General features: G+C 35.8%; 1 long non-coding RNA gene across 1 annotated transcript; it reads left to right on the top strand.

Moving 5' to 3' along the window:
• Positions 1–6,426: 6,426 nt before the first annotated feature.
• LOC120883281 lies at positions 6,427–18,857 on the top strand. The gene is made up of 3 exons (XR_005725726.1): positions 6,427–6,439; positions 14,282–14,283; positions 18,763–18,857. It is a non-coding gene; the product is annotated as an uncharacterized LOC120883281 (long non-coding RNA).
• The last annotated feature ends 374 nt before the right edge of the window (positions 18,858–19,231 follow it).

The raw sequence follows: 19,231 nt of genomic DNA, 5'->3' as shown, positions 1-19,231 counted from the left end.
TTTTTTTAAAAAAAACTGTTTCTTCATTTCCCAAAATATGTTCTTTTGGAATAAAAGTTAAACACAAGTTTTGCTTACCAAGTATTATGTTTATATGCACTTTGCATGGTTTTATCAATGATAAAAAGATATAGTTTTGTTTTGTTTTTTTAGTGTTTGTTTGCTTTGCCATCAGTGTTACTTACTTAACGTAATAAAATCATATTATATTAAAGATTTGGACAAATTCAGCAATAGTAGTTTACATCAACAGATTTTTAGGCATACATAATAGCTTTCTGGCTTCTATAAAAAAGGCAGATATGTCTAGTATGATTAAAGTGGTTTTGAAAAATGAACTGATGAACACAGAGCAGTAAACAATAACATGCTGATTGAAAATGACAATAAACCTAAAAGCAATAAACTCTATGGTGTTCAGGATAAGTGTATTTCAGCAAGGTCTTGGCTAACAGTAGTACCTCTGGAATTAGTCTTAGGGGATCTCTACCAAGGAAACATCATTATGTCATTTTTCCTAAAATCCCAATTACATTGTATTTTCACACAAAAGAAAGAAATCCAATAGACTGAAATATTTGGAATGTTGATGTAGTTTGAAGACTGATTTTTCTAATTACTGCTGCTGCTGCTAAGTCGCTTCAGTTGTATCTGACTCTGTGTGACCCCATAGAGGACAGTCCACTAGGCTCCACCCTCCCTGGGATTCTCCAGGCAAGAGTACTGGAGTGGGTTGCCATTGCCTTCTCTGCTAATTACTGCTTATCATTTTTAATAAGAAAAGTTTATTTTAGACTTTGCTTCACCATAACTGTAATCAGCTGGATCAGTTTTCTGTCATTGAAAAGTTTGATAGTGACTAGTCAAGTACATAGTCAATCAGGTTAAATCAATTATACATTATTTTCTGGACATTTATATTTTATTGTGCAAAACAGGGAACTATAACCTTGATGGTATAAAAAGATAAACTGAACAGTACAGTCATTTATAAATGAGAAAGTTTAGATTTGCAAAAGCTTTGCAACTTAAAGTATAAAAAGGTTATTGCTATATTTAGAATTTGCAATTTGGCAAGTTCACTGGGCCTGTATATAGAACCAGAATAGTTGCAAGAAAAATCCATTGGGGAGACTTTAAATATAGTTAGAATTCATCTTTTTTGATATATAGATACTCAGAAAAATATTTTCTTTCTTCTCTTTTTATTATCCATCTTTTTAAATCTTTGGAAGAATTTTATAGGATTGATTTTGAAACAATAATACTAATTTTCATGGTTCAAGTTTAACAGAATTTTTTAAATTCAGCTCCTGAAGAAATGAGCTCAAGACAAAGACAAAATAAAAATAAATAAATAAATCTAACAGCTCCTTCTCAAAAAACTATTGCTTTTTAAATGCTCTTTTTGATATATTTAGTAAACAATATTCATTCTAGTCACTAATATTCAAACTAAAATAAACATGCTCTTTGAAGTGATAAGGATCATTACAGCAATTTTTCAGATAAACTATTTCATATAGATCTGAAAATGCAACAACCTAAACAAACAGAGCAAAAGAGCAAAAGTAATTATTGATGTGTCAGCCAGTTCAGAGATGGGTAAACTTTTTCTATAAAGCACAGGGTAGTATGATACTTTAGGTTCTGTGGGCCAGTCTCTCTACAGTGTAAGCTACTTGCATGAAAACAGTCATAGACAATCCATTATAAATGGCCTTCACTTTGTTCCAACAAAACTTATTAGGAAAAAAATTGATACATTTGTCCTGTGGCCATATTTTCCCAAACCCTGTACATATCTATTAATCAGAAATAAATAGTACCTCAGGGATTTAAGTAACTAAATTGCATTTGTTTCAGTTGATAATTATACCCTTTTCCTACCAATTTCTTCTAAGTTTTTTTTTTTAACTGCAAAAAGTCAAGAGTAGTCCACCTTTTAATAAAACTCAATTACTTATGCTCCTGATTCTCCAGTCTACCTAGCTAAGCGATTCAGCATAAGCAGTTACCAAATTCCTTATCTTTTGAAGAATATTATCCCTCCAAACACCATTTAATTTATCAAATAATTAGACAGTGAAGAATCTGCCTGGAATGCAGGAGACATGGATTCAATCCCTGGGTCAGAAAGATCCCCTGGAGAAGGAAATGGCAACCCTCTCCTGTATTCTTGCCTGGATAATTCCATGGACAGAGGAGCCTGGTGGGCTACAGTCTATGGGGTTGCAAACACTTGGACACAACTGAACAACTAACATACACACACACCATTTTATTTATGATTCACCATATAAACATAAAAAGAGAGCAGCTTATATTTTGGAGAGTCGTGTAAAAAAAATTCTCAAAAGTTTCTTTTAAACTCTATGCATTTTTCGACTTTCCAATAAACTTGTTTTTCTCAAACTCATACCAAGTTCTCCATCTAAATGTTTTAAAATCTATAATACAGTATATCAGTTTCCTGTTTCACAGTTCTCCAACTTTGATCCGTTTATGTTCGACTCTTTTATTAATAGTTATTTCTCTGTTATTTTGTTTCTACATTTCTAAATAATTTGTTTATACCAAAATGATTAATAAGTTTATGATCTTACCTATTTGCTTGCTTTGTGGCGATTTAGCTACTTTAAATTCTTCACATGGCTTATCCTTTCGATATCTTACCCTATATGTTTATAAAAATTCTGATTATATTAGAAACATTATGCACAGTATTTTATAGATATTTGATATTTATATTATATACAGTCCATTCATATATTTTTCATATGTGTTTTTGTTCCTGGATGATCATATACATTTCTAAATATTCTGAATCAATTCCTCTGTATTTTCCTACCAGCGTTTTGTTTCTGCTCTTTTCTGCTATGATTGTTTTCATGCTGATGCTTTTCCTTCTCCAGCAACTAGTCTTCTGCTCTCAAACAGATTGGCTTTATTTTAATCTGTGCACTGAATTTCACTGTAAAAATTCCTTATTACTCTACAAGTTTTCTTTTTTTTCTTGATTATATATTTCTCCTTTCACAAAAATTAACTCCCTACAATGTTGAGGTTCAAATTCTAGTTGCTTCCTAGAAAAAGGTATAGGTGGACAATTTTACTTCTTTTCCTCATTCTATAAATGTTTTTGTTACACTTTCAAAGAAGATTAATAATAGTTTAATTATTTCAAAATGTCTTTTACTCAGAAATTTGATAAACTACTTGAGTATCTTCTATAATCTAATTCTGTATTTGAGAATATTAATGGCATTTTATTTTCATTCCAATTATTATAAGATTTTTTTCCAAGGAAACTCTTTGACCATTTTATAATTACATATATTGGAGTATGTCATTCTAGTCATCATTCATTATTATGAGCCTCTTCATTTTAGAAATGATGTTTCTATGTATTATTTCTTTGATTACTTTTTGTATTGTTCTTTTTGAAATTCCTAATTTCCTATATATCTTTTATTATAGCAATCTGTTAAGCATTTTTTGGTGATCTGGGAGTTTTCCACATTTTTACTTTCCATTCTCACCACTGAATTTGTTTCCTTCTGTCATGATGACAAAATACAAGCACTATATCATGTTTCTTGATATATCTTAGCTGCTCATATCATAATCATATTTAGAAATTCTATATTAGAATCTTCAAATGCTTAACCATATTCAGCTTTCCTTACTTTTCAAGTCATTGGGAAGCTTCTCATTTCCTTTGAAGATGTGTAACACCATGTGATTAGATCTTTCTAGTGGGTATTGGTGAGTGCTGCTGTGTTTTGTCTTTGTTTATGAGCACTTAGTTATTGATAAAGAACTTCTCAGCACTGTCATTTCCTACCCAGGTGATGAAAAATCATGTGTGTACAGGTGGTGCAGTTATAGAATGACAGAACCTCAATCAACATGGGTATTCTATGGCCTTGAGAGTCATCCATACCCAGACTGAGTTTTCAAGCAATGCTATATTACTACTACTATCAGAACCACAGCAGTATTAAATAATAATAATAAAGTAAATACATACATTTTCACTTGCTTAAGCCACATTAGTCTTCTCTGTTTATCTACAACAGTGTTATCCAATCTCTTGAGTATTCAAATTTTATATTGTTTATCTCACCTGGGTTCAGTCCCCGGGTTGGGAAGATATCTTGGAGAAGGGAACAGCTACCCACTCCAGAATTCTAGCCTGGAGAATTCCACAGACTATGTAGTCCATGGGGTTGCAAAGAGTAGGGCACAACTGAACAGCATTCACTTTCACCAGAGAAGCCATGTTGTTAGCCATTATGTTAGTAATACTTAAAAAGGGAAAATAATAACTGCTCTCATTCACACAAATATCGCTCTAAATTTATGAAGCAGTCCCTTTCTATATCTTTACATTTTCATTGTCATATTCTGGATAAGCCTATTTTTCAGGTTGAAAGACAATACTAATACAAAAAAAATGATAACTATGATTCATTGAAGGCTTATGTATCTACTTTCAAAAATATCGTATATGCAATTCATCAAGTAATTTTTGTCAGTCAGGTAGAATTTCTGCCACTTTAAGTTTCAGAGTTAAGTAATTTATATAAGACTAAAGAATTAGTAAGTATAAGATAAACACTACTGCTAAGTCTCTTCAGTCGTGTCCTGACTGTGTGCGACCCCATAGACGGCAGCCCACCAGGCTCCCCCATCCCTCGGATTCTCCAGGGAAGAACACTGGAGTTGGTTGCCATTTCCTTCTCCAATGTATGAAAGTGAAAAGTGAAAGTGAAGTCGCTCAGTCGTGTCCGACTTTTAGCGAGCCCATGGACTGCAGCCCATCAGGAGTTGAAAAAGAGCATCACTTGTTGGCGAAAGAAAAGTTACCTGTTAAATTTGCAAAAAGCTTAAGACTGAAGATTTGAAATAAACAGTGAGTTGAATATTTGTTATAAATGATAACTAAAAAAATCACTGAAGTGATAACAGATTATTAGTTAATATTTTCCTGAAATAGGAAACTTTAGTCTTCCATCATATTTAACAAGGTATTCATCAAGAGATCACAAAATAAGGAAATTGTTATTCTGTATAATAAGCAAAAACATATAAACACACAACCATACAGACACACATGAAAATAAATGTTTCATTCTCACAGAATTCAGTTATTATAACATAACCATTGCAGTTTTATTCTGTTTATCTTAAATATTTTCCAAAATTGCACAGACGTAAACTTTGATAACATTAGGACATTTTGCTAATATATATCTTTTATAAAGATAATAACATTCCTTTTTAAAATTCTCTTGAATAGTAAAGCAAACTTTATTTATTGGTATCATTTTACTTAACTAATTATTAAGTTTTTTTTTCCTATTTGGACAGTGATTATAATAGTGCTTACAAGCAAAGCTTTCTTCTTTGTTTTGTTAAAAGTGAAGAGATAGTTTCAGGAAATTTAAGAAAAAAGGGACAATTATACTGAAAGGAAATCAAACTATGCTATTGTTTGATGAAATGACACCCTAATCATCCAACCATCTCTTCCTTTGACATCTAGAAGTCTTCATTGTATGCCCAATGATGAATGGTTTGCTCAGAATGAACATTTTAAGCTGCTGAAAGTAAAGGCATCTGCCATTTTTATGCTTATGTGGCCTTACACAAAACCCCTTCTGTTGTTTGCCTGACAGAGAAGCATACATCTCCTCTTTCAGCAGAAAGACTCTGTTGAGAGTTCAAACTTCAAGTCTCTTTGCCAAACAATGCCTCATCCATGATCAAAGAAAAGCAAGGGCATGACATTCAAGTTCATGTTCAGCATACATAGCTGATATTGAAAAGGAAAAAAAAAAACTTTAATTCTGAAGAAATAATTTGATTAGTATCTGGAAATTGGCATTTCACCAAAAACTATGTTGTCAATGTCCAACAATGCAAAAAAGCAGGCTTTATTTGACCTCTCCTTTAGTTATTTTCTGCCATTCCTGCTTTCTCATGACTTTATCAAACATACACTTCTTCATTATCTCTGAGGATATTTCTTTGAGGATAACTTTTCTTCAAGTTATCCCTTCAACTCATTTAAAGTTACTCTATAGGTAGTTCTTATAACTTTTTCAAATTCTTCATTTGTTAGAATTAGATTTAACCACCATGGTTCCACAGAAATTGCTCATGTGAAGGTTGACATCACTCTAGGTAGTCAAAGCCAAGGGGTATGTTTGTGGTCTTTATACATATCTCATGAGCATGTGAAACACTGCATATATTTTTACCATATTAGAACCTATATCACATTTTATTATATTGTCTATTCATATCTATTTCCCTGGAGCAAGCCCAAGTATTACCTCTTTTAATCTCTTATCAAAAATACCTAGCAAAATTCCTGGTGCACACTTGGAACACACTGGAACACCAAAAACATTTAACAAAAGAACATATAGTGACATGAAGTATAACAGAACCTCTTAATGTTATTGATTCTCCCTGCTGATTGGGCATTGCAAATTTACATTCCCAATGCCTCCAAAGTTAGGTGTGTCCTGTGATGGACTCTAGCCAATGAATTAGTAGAAATGTTGAGGGTCAATTTGGGGCAAGGCTTTCAATTGCCATTGCCTGTGGTGTTTCTCTTTGCCCCTGTATGTGTGGAGAGAATATACTACATGAACAAAGGAGTCAAAACGGCTGCTAAATAGAGGACGATGACCCTGAAGTTTCACACATCTCATAAGACACAGGGATTCAGCAAGAAACAAACTTCTGCTTTATTATGCCAAGATAGTTTTAAGAAAAGAACACTTCAGGGACAAAAACCACTCACTATTCAAATATTGTAAGTCTGCAGAACAAGAGATAAAGTCAAGTTCCCTAGACCAGATATCCCTAGCATGCGATCTGCAAATCCCCAACTGTCAACTGGGCACTCATGGGGGTATGAGGTCAAAACTATTTTCCTTCCAATAGTCAGAAAATATTTTTGTTTACACTGTTGACATTTATACTGACTATGCATGAATAGTGGAAGGTAAAACTGCTGTCAGGCAGCTTAGCAGGTATTAAGCCCATGAAACTAAACTCATACTAGCCATTGTATTATTTTCTCTTCAGCTGTCCAGGGGGAAAATTCTTGTTTCACTGAAGAGAGGTCTTAGTGAAAATCTATTAAGTGAAAATATGTTAACTATTATTCTTTTATTTAGTTTCATTAATTCCTGATCCCTGGGTAAACAATGTTTTGATATTTTTTTGTGTCAAAAGGAGAAGTCTGGGTAAACCTTTTCACTGACAAGAGAACTTGTATGATGGTTTAAATTGTGAGTTGAACAGCAGCATTTTCACAAATCATCATTTTTTACTAGAATAGACAATGGACAAAATGTGACTTGTGCATTTGCACACTTCTCAATAATGAATAAAGTGAGCTTATCCCTTCAAGAAAAACAACATAGAGTAACAGGTAATTAAAAGCATGCCTGTGAGGGCATTTTTTTAAAAAAGAGTATCAGAAGCTAGGTTATATAATATATGAAAACAGGAGCATTTTCTCCACCCAATTTAAGCTTCACATTAAAAGGATGAAATGGAAAATCTTTCAGAGTATTTTTAGATTAAAGAACAATAAGGGAATAAACTTGACTAGTTCATTACTTTAAGAACAAAGCAACAAAAATGCATTCAGGGAGGTAGAAAATAAGCCTAAAGCCACTAATTACTGGAAGAAGAAAGCCCTTTATAGTTAAGGCTATATACTTTATACAGAAAATCCTGAGTTCTTAAAAGTTTCCTTAATGAATGAAACATATGTTTTGAAATCCTAGTTTGTGTTTGGGGTGTGTATGTGTGCATTTGCACATGGATATTTATGGAGAGGGAAATCAACATGATTTTGTCCAGAAATATTTATCTCTAGTATTTTATTATAGAATGCAGAAAATGTTTCAATACTTCTATTAAAGAATATAATGAAACCAGCAAGCAAAATTTAAGAGTAATACTAAAAGAGGACATTAATTGTTGGACATCAGTTAGTTAAATTGTGGCAGGATATTAGATATAAGTCATACACCACCTCCACCAAGTTGCTTCAGTCGTGTCCGACTCTGTGCAACCCCATAAATGGCAGCCCACCAGGCTCCTCCATCCCTGAGATTCTCCAGGCAAGAACACTGGAGTGGGTTGCCATTTCCTTCTCCAATGCATGAAACTGAAAAGTGAAAGTGAAGTTGCTCAGTTGTGTCCAACTCTTAGCAACCCCGTGGACTGCAACCTACCAGGCTCCTTCATCCATGGGATTTTCCAGGCAAGAGTACTGGAGTGGGGTGCCATTGCTTTCACCACTAAGTCATACACACTACATAGGTATTAATAGTCTGTGGGAAGATCAGACACTGTTAGTGAAGAGACCTTTATTTAAACAGACCAGTGACTGAAAGACTATTTTAAAAGTCATCAGAAACTATGTCTCTTTAATAAGTGGTGCTGGGAAAACTGGTCAACCACTTGTAAAAGAATGAAACTAGATCACTTTCTAATACCATACACAAAAATAAACTCAAAATGAATTAAAGATCTAAATGTAAGACCAGAAACTATACAACTCCTAGAGGAGAACATAGGCAAAACACTCTCCAACATAAATCACAGCAGGATCCTCTATGACCCACCTCCCAGAATACTGGAAATAAAAGCAAAAATAAACAAATGGGACCTAATTAAAATTAAAAGCTTCTGCACAACAAAGGAAACTATAAGCAAGGTGAAAAGACAGCCTTCAGAATGGGAGAAAATAATAGCAAATGAAGCAACTGACAAACAACTAATCTCAAAAATATACAAGCAACTCCTGCAGCTCAATTCCAGAAAAATAAATGACTCAATCAAAAAATGGGCCAAAGAACTAAATAGACACGTCTCCAAAGAAGACATACAAATGGCTAACAGACACATGAAAAAATGTTCAACATACTCATTATCAGAGAAATGCAAATCAAAACCACAATGAGGTACCATTTTACACCAGTCAGAATGGCTGTGATCCAAAAGCCTACAAGCAATAAATGCTGGAGAGGGTATGGAGAAAAGGGAATCCTCTTACACTTTTGGTGGGAATGCAAACTAGTACAGCCACTATGGAGAACAGTGTGGAGATTCCTTAAAAAACTGCAAATAGAACTGCCTTATGACCCAGCAATCCCACTGCTGGGCATACACACTGAGGAAACCAGAATTGAAAGAGACACATGTACCCCAATGTTCATTGCAGCACTGTTTATAATAGCCAGGACATGGAAGCAACCTAGATGTCCATCAGCAGACGAATGGATAAGAAAGCTGTGGTATATATACACAATGGAGTATTACTCAGCCATTAAAAAGAATACATTTGAATCAGTTCTAATGAGGTAGATGAAACTGGAGCCGATTATACAGAGTGAAGTAAGCCAGAAAGAAAAACACCAATACTGTATACTATTGCATATATATGGAATTTAGAAAGATGGTAACGATAACCCTGTATGCAAGAGAGCAAAAGAGACACAGATGTATAGAAGAGTCTTTTGGACTCTGTGGGAGAGGGAGAGGGTGGGATAATTTGGGAGAATGGCATTGAAATATGTATAATATCATATAAGAAACAAATCGCCAGTCTAGGTTTGATGTAGGATACAGGTTGCTTGGGGCTGGTGCACTGGGATGACCCTGAGGGATGGTATGGGAAGGGAGGTAGGAGGGGGGTTCAGGATGGGAACACGTGTACACCCGTGGCGGATTCATGTTGATGTATGGCAAAACCAATACAATATTGTAAAGTAAAAAAATAAAATAAAAAGAATTGAGAAAAAAAAAAAAAAACTATGTCAACAGATCCTATTCCCCAAGCTAATTACTATAATCAGACAGCATTATATCATTTGTCTATGAGACTGTTTCTCATTTTATAAGGATACATTGGTATGGCTATGCTTGTTTCTATTTATCTTTAAGACAATATTTTATAGGCATGAAAAAAGAGAGAAAAAAGTCATATTTTCTCCAATCTCAGGAGAGAAAATAGCTCCCAATCCTTTCCCTGGTGTGTTTATCTGCAGTGCCATCACCCAGGGACCTATGAATGAAGAGTTGCCAGTCATATTGGCTTAAAGGATTGAAAATGTCCTTTTAAAATTGAAGGAAAGGCTACCCACACCAGTATTCTGGCCTGGAGAATTCCATGGACTGTATAGTCCATGAGGTCACAGAGAGTCAGACACGACTGAGTGACCTTCACTTTCACTTCTTTATGTTAATCGTCATCTCTACATGGCATCTAAAAATGGGCTTCTATGAATGATACCTTTATCATACTTAATCCAAGGGTCAGTATTCCAGGATAAACAGTAACAGGAAGAGAAAGTGAAAACATTTAAAACGAAAATCCCATACTGTCTTCATCTTCACAGGTGTGACCAGAGAACCTGCAACTGGGAAATCAAAAGAAGGTTATTACTAGAAACTGAAAAAAACAGAATTTACAAACCAAAACAATGTAAAATGAGAACCTTCTGCTACAATAGTCTCACATGCTTTACTCAACTGGACAAAATATTTTCCATCTTTGAGGTAGGCTATGAGATCAGGACAATACTGTAATCATAAGGTAAATGACAGCCTAGATCCTGAGTATGTAAGCTAAAACAGTCCAGCAATCCAGCAGAATTTCCCTTTCTTTTTAGGAAGTGTTTCCATACTTTAGTGATGATGTAGCAATGAGGGATTTAAGATTCAGTGCCCTGCCCTTTGGTTAGAAGTATGAGAACTTGACTCAGGTATTTGTAGTAATGAATACCTCTGGATTAAAGGATTGGACCTTTAATCAGTGATGAAATTTTACCCCCTTTTTTTGTTGTTACTTGGAGGTAACTTTGCTGTCACTTAGAATATAAACATTACAAAGACAAAATATTAGACCAGCTGACTTTTTTAATTTATTTTTTAATTGAATAAAATTACTTTACAATGTTGTGTTGGTATCTGCTGTACAACAACAAGAGTCAGCCATGCTGCTAAGTCTCTTCAGTTGTGTCTCTGTGTGACTGCATAGACGGCAGCGCACGAGGCTCCCCCGTCCCTGGGATTCTCCAGGTAAGAATACTGGACTGGGTTGCCATTTCCTTCTCCAATGCATGAAAGTGAAAAGTGAAAGTGAAGTCACTCAGTCGTGTCCGACTCTTAGTGACCCCATGGACTGCAACCTACCAGGCTCCTCCATCCATGGGATTTTCCAGGCAAGAGTACTGAGTGGGTTGCCATTTCCTTATCCAAGAATCAGCCATAATTATACATATATTATGGGCAGGAGAAGGGGAAAACAGAGCATGAGATGGTTGGATGGCGTCATCAACCCCATGAACATGACTGAGCAAACTCCAGGCGATAGTGAAGGACAGAGATGCCTGGTGTGCTGCCATCCATGGGGTCACAAAGAGTCAGACACGAATGGAAACTGAACAACAATGTACATATATCCACTCCCTCTTGAGTCTCCCTCGCCTCCCCCCATCTCATTCCTCCAGGTCATCAGAGACTGCCAGGCTGGGCTCCATGTGTTATAAAGCAACTTCTCACCAGCTATCTATTTTACACATGATAGTGTATATATGTCAATGCTACTTTCTTCATTTATCCCACTCTCTCCTTCCCTCACTGTGTCCATAGGTCCATTCTATAAATCTGTATCTCCATTCCTGCCCTGCAATAGGTTCATCAATAACATTTTTCTGGATTCCATATATATGTATTACTACACAATATTTGTTTTTCTCTTTCTGATTTAGTTCACCCTGTATTATAGGCTCTAGATTCATCCACTTCACCAGAGCTGACTCAATTTCATTCTTTTTTATGGCTAATATTCCATTGTGTGAGTGTGTGTGTATATATATATACACATATATATATGTGTATGTATATATATATATACATATATATATAGGAATCAGTGAACTAAAATGGACTGGAATGGGTGAATTTAACTCAGATGACCATTATATCTACTACTGTGGGCAGGAATCACTCAGAAGAAATGGAGTAGCCATCATGATCAACAGAAGAGTCCGAAATGCAGTACTTGGATGCAATCCCAAAAATGACAGAATGATCTCTGTTTGTTTCCAAGGCAAACCATTCAATATCACAGTAATCCAAGTCTATGCTCCAACCAGTAACGCTAAAGAAGCTGAAGTTGAATGGTTCTATGAAGACCTACAAGGCCTTTTAGAACTAACACCCCAAAAAGATGTCCTTTTCATTATAGGGGACTGGAATGCAAAAGTAGGAAGTCAAGAAACACCTGTTGCCTTGAGTAACAGGCAAATTTGGCCTTGGAACACAGAATGAAGCAGGGGAAAGACTAATAGGGTTTTGCCAAGAAATTCACTGGTCATAGCAAACACCCTCTTCCAACAACACAAGAGAAGACTCTACACATGGACATAACCAGATGGTCAAAATCAAAATCAGACTGATTATATTCTTTGCAGCAAAAGATGGAGAAGCTCTATATAGTCAGCAAAAACAAGACAGGGAGCTGACTGTGGCTCAGATCATGAACTCCTTATTACCAAATTCAGACTTAAATTGAAGAAAGTAGGGAAAACCGCTAGACCATTCAGGTATGACCTAGATCAAATCCCTTATGATTATACAGTGGAAATGAGGAATAGATTTATAGGACTAGATCTGATAAATAGAGTGCCTGATAAACTATGGAATGAGGTTCATGACATTGTACAGGAGACAGGGATCAAGACCATCCCCATGGAAAAGAAATGCAAAAAAGCAAAATGGCTGTCTGGGGAGGCCTTACAAATAGTTATGTAAAGAAGATAATTGAAAAAAAGCCAAGGAGAAAAGGAAAGATATAAGCATCTGAATGCAGAGTTCCAAAGAATAGCAAGAAGAGATAAGAAAGCCTTCTTCAGCAATCAATGCAAAGAAATAGAGGAAAACAACAGAATGGGAAAGACTAGAGATATCTTCAAGAAAATTAGAGATATCAAGGGAACATTTCATGCAAAGATGGGCTCGATAAAGCACAGAAATGGTATGGACCTAACAGAAGCAAAGATATTTAAAAGAGATGTCAAGAATACACAGAACTGTACAAAAAGGATCTTCATGACCCAGATAATCACAATGGAGTGATCACTCATGTAGAACCAGACATCTTGGAATGTGAAGTCAAATGGGCCTTAGAAAGCATCACTACGAACAAAGCTAGTGGAGGTGATGGAATTCCAGTTGAGCTATTTCAAATCCTGAAAGATGATGCTGTGAAATTGTTGCACTCAATACACCAGCAAATTTGGAAAACTCAGCAGTGGCCACAGGACTGGAAAAGGTCAGTTTTCATTCCAATCCCAAAGAAAGGCAATGCCAAAGAATGCTCAAACTACTGCACAATTGGACTCATCTCACATGCTAGTAAAGTAATGCTCAAAATTCTCCAAGCCAGGCTTCAGCAATACATGAACTGTGAACTTCCTGATGTTCAATTTGGTTTTAGAAAAGGCAGAGGAACCAGAGATCAAATTGCCAACATTCGCTGGATCATGGAAAAAGCAAGAGAGTTCTAGAAAAACATCTATTTCTGCTTTATTGACTATGCCAAAGCCTTTGACTGTGTGCATCACAATAAACTGTGGAAATTCTGAAAGAGATGGGAATACCAGACCACCTAACCGGCTTCTTGAGAAATCTGTATGCAGGTCAGGAAGCAAGAGTTAGAACTGGACATGAAACAACAGACTGGTTCCAAATAGGAAAAGGAGTACGTCAAAGCTGTATATTGTCACCCTGCTTATTTAACTTATATGCAGAGTACATCATGAGAAACGCTGGACTGGAAGAAACACAAACTGGAATTTGCCGGGAGAAATATCAATCACCTCAGATATGCAGATGACACCACCCTTATGGCAGAAAGTGAAGAGGAGCTAAAAAGCCTCTTGATGAAAGTAAAAGAGGAGAGTGAAAAAGTTGGCTTAAAGCTCAACATTTGGAAAACGAAGATCATGGCATCCGGTCCCATCACTCCATGGAAATAGATGGGGAAACAGTGGAAACAGTGTCAGACTTTATTTTTGGGGGCTCCAAAATCACTGCAGATGGTGATTGCAGCCATGAAATTAAAAGACACTTACCCCTTGGGATAAAGTTATGACCAACCTAGATAGTATATTAAAAAGCAGAGACATTACCTTGCCGACTAAGGTCCGTCTAGTCAAGGCTATGGTTTTTCCAGTAGTTATGTATGGATGTGAGAGTTGGACTGTGAAGAAGGCTGAGCACCGAAGAACTGATGCTTTTGAACTGTGGTTTTGGAGAAGACTCTTGAGAGTCCCTTGGACTGCAAGGAGATCCAACCAGTCCATTCTGAAGGAGATCAACCCTGGGATTTCTTTGGAAGGAATGATGCTAAAGCTGAAGCTTCAGTACTTTGGTCACCTGATGCAAAGAGTTGACTCATTGGAAAAGACTCTGATGTTGGGAGGGATTGGGGGCAGGAGGAGAAGGGGACGACAGAGGATGAGATGGCTTGATGGCATCACTGACTCGATGAATGTGAGTCTGAGTGAACTCTGGGAGTTGGTGATGGACAGGAAGGCCTGGTGTGCTGCGATTCATGGAGTGGCAAAGAGTCGGACACCACTGAGAGACTGAACTGAACTGAACTGATGTCTTGGCTATTGTAAACAGAGCTTCAGTGAACATTGGAGTACATGTTTCTTTTAGAATTTTGACTGTTTCATGGTGCCCAATAGTGGGATTGTTGGGTCATATGGTAGATTTTTTCCTCGTTGTTTAAGGAATCTCCATATTTTTCTCCATAATGGTGGTATCAATTTACATTCCCACCAACAGGGTAGGAGGGTTCCTTTTACTCCACATCCTCTCCAGCATTTATTGTTTGTAGATTTTTTGATGATGGTCATTCTGACTGGAGTAAGGTGACACCTCATTGTAGTTTTGATTTGAATTTTTTTAATAATAAGTGATGTTAAACATCTTTTCATGTGTTTATTGGCCATCTGTATGTCTTCTTTAGAGAAATGTCTGTTTGGGTCTTCTGTCCGTGTTTTGATTGGGTGCTTTGTTTTTCTAATATTGAACTGTATGAGCTGCTTATATGTTTTGGAAATTAATCTTTTGTCAGTTGTTTTGTTTGCAATTATTTCCCTCCATCATGAGGGTTGTCTTTTAATCTTGTTTCTGGTTTCCTTTGTTGTGCAAAAACTTTTAAGTTTAATTAGGTCCCATTTATTTTTGTTTTTATTTCCATTATTCTAGGAGGTGAGTCAAAGAGGATCTTGCTCTGATTTATGTCAAAGAGTGTCCTGCCTATGCTTTCTTCTAAGACCAGCTGTTTTTTGATTCTTCATTTTCAAAGCCTTTCTAGCACATCAAAAGGATTCTGGTTATCTGGAATTCTTTGGTAACAATTTAATTATTAATTTTATAATAAATGAATTTCCCCTTTGATGGTCCACTCCATGATGGTATTGAATTGGCAAGCAAGTGAGTATATTTCACGGAGAACAGAGGTAGCTATGCCTTTCACAGAAAGGCTGTAGCAGAGAATATAGTAAGATGCCTCAGCATTTTTGGTTATACATGAATGTTAAATGAAAAACTTAGATGTATATAACTTTTTGAACCTTACACTAGGCATACATATCAGAATGCTATTAATTTTGTCTACTGTCTAACATCAGGGAGGAGAAGAAAGAACTTTAGATATTCATATCAGATGTAATTTTTCAATCTTCAAATTCAGTAGAAGAATATGTCATCCCTTCTCATTTCTTCCAAGGCAAAGAGGAGCTCTGTTTCTTTTTTTTTTTTTTTTTTTTAGGAGCTCTGTTTCCATTGCAACTAATATGGGAGGAAAGTTAATTCTAAGATATTTCCCATAATGGACTCATTATGCTATAACCATATAGTATAGGCATATGGAATAGGAGTAAGTTTCAGCTGCATATTTAAAATACAAATATCTGTGTAATAAGCAGCAAACATAATAACATCTATCAGAGGCAAAAATAGCAAAAGATATGTGTACCATTTTTTTATGCAGTCTTTAAAAGCATGCAAAACTAAATAACATCATTTATGGATTAAAAATTGCTAATTCAAACTTTTGGAAAAGTTTCAAAGCAAATGTTTGCTTTTGCAGCACAGGGATTAGTGGGTGAGATCTGTGTGTGTTCTTTTCATGTTCCAAAACTGTGACCTTCATTTCATGTTGCTTTTGGTTGGTGTTGATTTGATGAATCATGTTGCTTCTGAATGTGGACTGTTGGGTTTCAAAGTTGAAACTCAATGTCTTTGAGACCCTAGATGATCCAACCAAGCCCCCATCAGATTTCTAAATGAAGAAATCATAAAGATTCTATCCTCTTTCTGGACTTTGATATATTTTAACCTCCACATTTTCTAAAGGAAAATTCAAGAACCAAGCAAAGAAATATCACTGGAGTTTGATACTAGGAACTATCTGAGCAAGCATTGAAGCTCATTCAGGAATCTAATTTGTGTCCTATATTTACCATTGGCCAGCTAGGGGGATATAGGAAAGCTACACTCTCCAATTTTTTTGTATACTTATTTTGTTTTGGTTTTTGGTTGACTCGGGACTTTAGAAAGAAAACCAACTATAGCAGCTAATAACCTTTCAAATCTGTTGCTGCTTATAAAACATTCTCAGGGACAATAAGCAGAAACCCTCCAGACTTGAGAAGGATAAGATTTATTTTATCTGAAATTTTTACAATATATGTGTTAGGTGCTTTTGGTTTGGAATCTGTGGTGACTTCATTTTAGGTGGTCTCTAGGGGTGAAGATGGAGAAGGAAATGGCAACCCACTCCAATATTGTTGCGTGGAGAATTCCATGGACAGAGGAACCTGGCAGGCTACAAGTCCATGGGGTCGCAAAGAATATGACACAACTGGCTGACTAATACATACACACAGATTAAAAATGATCTGGAAAATCAAGGAAATACCTGGTAAAACTCAAGGAGAAAAGGAATATGATAGAGAAAGTAAAGAATACAAAAGTTATTCAAAATAGTAAGAATTTTATTTAAAAAGATTTTAATTGAGTTATAAAGTATTATATTAGTTTCAGGTATACAATGTAGTGATTCAGTATTTTTACACATTATGAAATGATCACTAGCATAAGTCCAGTTACAATCCACTAACATATGAAGTTATTATAATATTATTCACCATATTCCCTATGCTGTACATTATATCCTCAAGGTTTATTTATAACTGGAAGTTAGTACCTCTTAATCCTCTTCACCTATTCAATATGTCCACCAACTCCACTTCCCTCAGGATACCACCAGTTTGTTCTTTATATCTATGAGTTTGTTTCTGTTTTGTTCATTTTGTTTGTTTGTTTGATTTTTAGATTCCACATGTAAGTGAAATCATGTGGTATTTGTTTTTCCCTGTCTGACTTATTTCACTTAGCATGATACCTTCCAGGTCCATCCAAGTGTTTGCAAATGGCAAGATTTCGTGTCTCTGTGTGTGTGTGTGTGTGTGTGTGTGTGTCTCTCTGTGTGTGTGTGTGTGTGTCTCTGTGTGTGTGTGTGTGTGTGTCTGTGTGTGTGTGTGTGTGTCTCTGTGTGTGTGTGTGTCTGTGTGTGTGTGTGTGTCTGTGTGTGTGTGTGTGTCTGTGTCTGTGTCTGTGTCTGTGTCTGTGTGTGTGTGTGTGTGTGTGTGTGTGTTACTCAGTCATGTCCAACTCTTTGCAACCCTAGGGACTATAGCTCACCAGGCTCCTCTGTCCCTGGGATTCGCCAGGCAAGAATACTGAACTGAATATTCCCTTCTCTTCCTTTTCCAGGGGATCTTCCCAACCCAGGGATTGAATCCAGCTCTTCTGCATTGCAGACAGATTCTTTATCCATTTATCTATTGGTAGACATTTAGATTGCTTCCATATCTTGCCTATTGTAAATAGCATTGAAAAGAACATAAGGTTACACTTATCTTTTCAAGTAGTCGTTTTGTTTTCTTTGGATAAATACTCAGAAGTAGAATTACTGAATCATGTGGTAGCAATGTTTTTAGATTTTTTTTTAAGAAATCTGCATATTGTTTTCCATAATTGCTGTACCAATTTACATTTTCTTCAACAATGCAGGAGGATTCCTTCTTCTCTATGTCCTCTCTAACACTTGCTCCTTCTTAATTTTTTGATAATAGCCATTTGGATACAATTTTATACATAGAAAATCCTAAAGATGCTACCAGCAAACTACTAGAGTTGATCATTAAATTTGGTAAAGTTGCAGAATATAAAATAATTCCTTGATATTTGAAATGCTACTAGTTATTATGGTGATACAGTCAGAAGACAGAATTGTCAAATTTCATTAAAGTACATATTTTAAGCAGATATATTGATACTTTTCAATAACTGCCTTCACAAAAATATTAAACAAAAATTATCTTTAATGATTATCCTAGACATTTTGTATGTTAGTAACCAAGAAGGAATAAAATCCCTGTAAGAATCTCAAAATGCTAAACAGAAAAATATAGAATATGGTAATAAAATATTACAAAATGAAGAAATGACACTATGTTGAAAAAGTGGAAAGATTTTTTTTTTCCCTAAAAGAGATGATGGGTGTGGCATGTGAGGTTTGGGGACAATCCACACTAGATGAATGTATTAGAATTAGGATTGGCTGAATGACAGTGTTAGGTAGTCAGAATAGGAAAAGGGAGTCCAAAATGGTGGTGGCTAAAAGACAAAGAAGGGAAAAGCCCATAAAATTGAACAAAGGAAGGTCTGAGGACTGGAGTGAGGACCTCAGGTAAAACAAACAGCCCTCCTGGCTAGCTAAGTTTACACAGGGAAGACTCAGGAGGAGGAGACAAAATATATAAAAAGAGGAGCCAAAATCAAGCCTCTCTCTTCTTTTGGGTTGCCCCTTACACCTCGGGGATGTATCTTCCTTTGCTTGCCAAATAAAACTGAGCTGTATCTGAACTGTAACACTGGTCTGCCATTTCAAATTTTTGCTGCAGCAAGACAGAACTGAGGAAATTACACACTCCCCTGACAAAGTGAACAAGGAAAGTCAGTACTGTGAGTCCACAAACAAGATGGAGTGTTGTGTGATGTAATTGTGCAAATTACATCACATTACCTATGCCATATTCTA

This window comes from Oryx dammah, unplaced genomic scaffold (genome assembly GCF_014754425.2).
Source record: "Oryx dammah isolate SB20612 unplaced genomic scaffold, SCBI_Odam_1.1 HiC_scaffold_24, whole genome shotgun sequence".
Lineage (NCBI taxonomy): Eukaryota > Metazoa > Chordata > Mammalia > Artiodactyla > Bovidae > Oryx > Oryx dammah.
The sequence above is the reverse complement of the archived record's forward strand: the minus strand, read 5'-3'. Positions and strand labels throughout refer to the sequence as shown.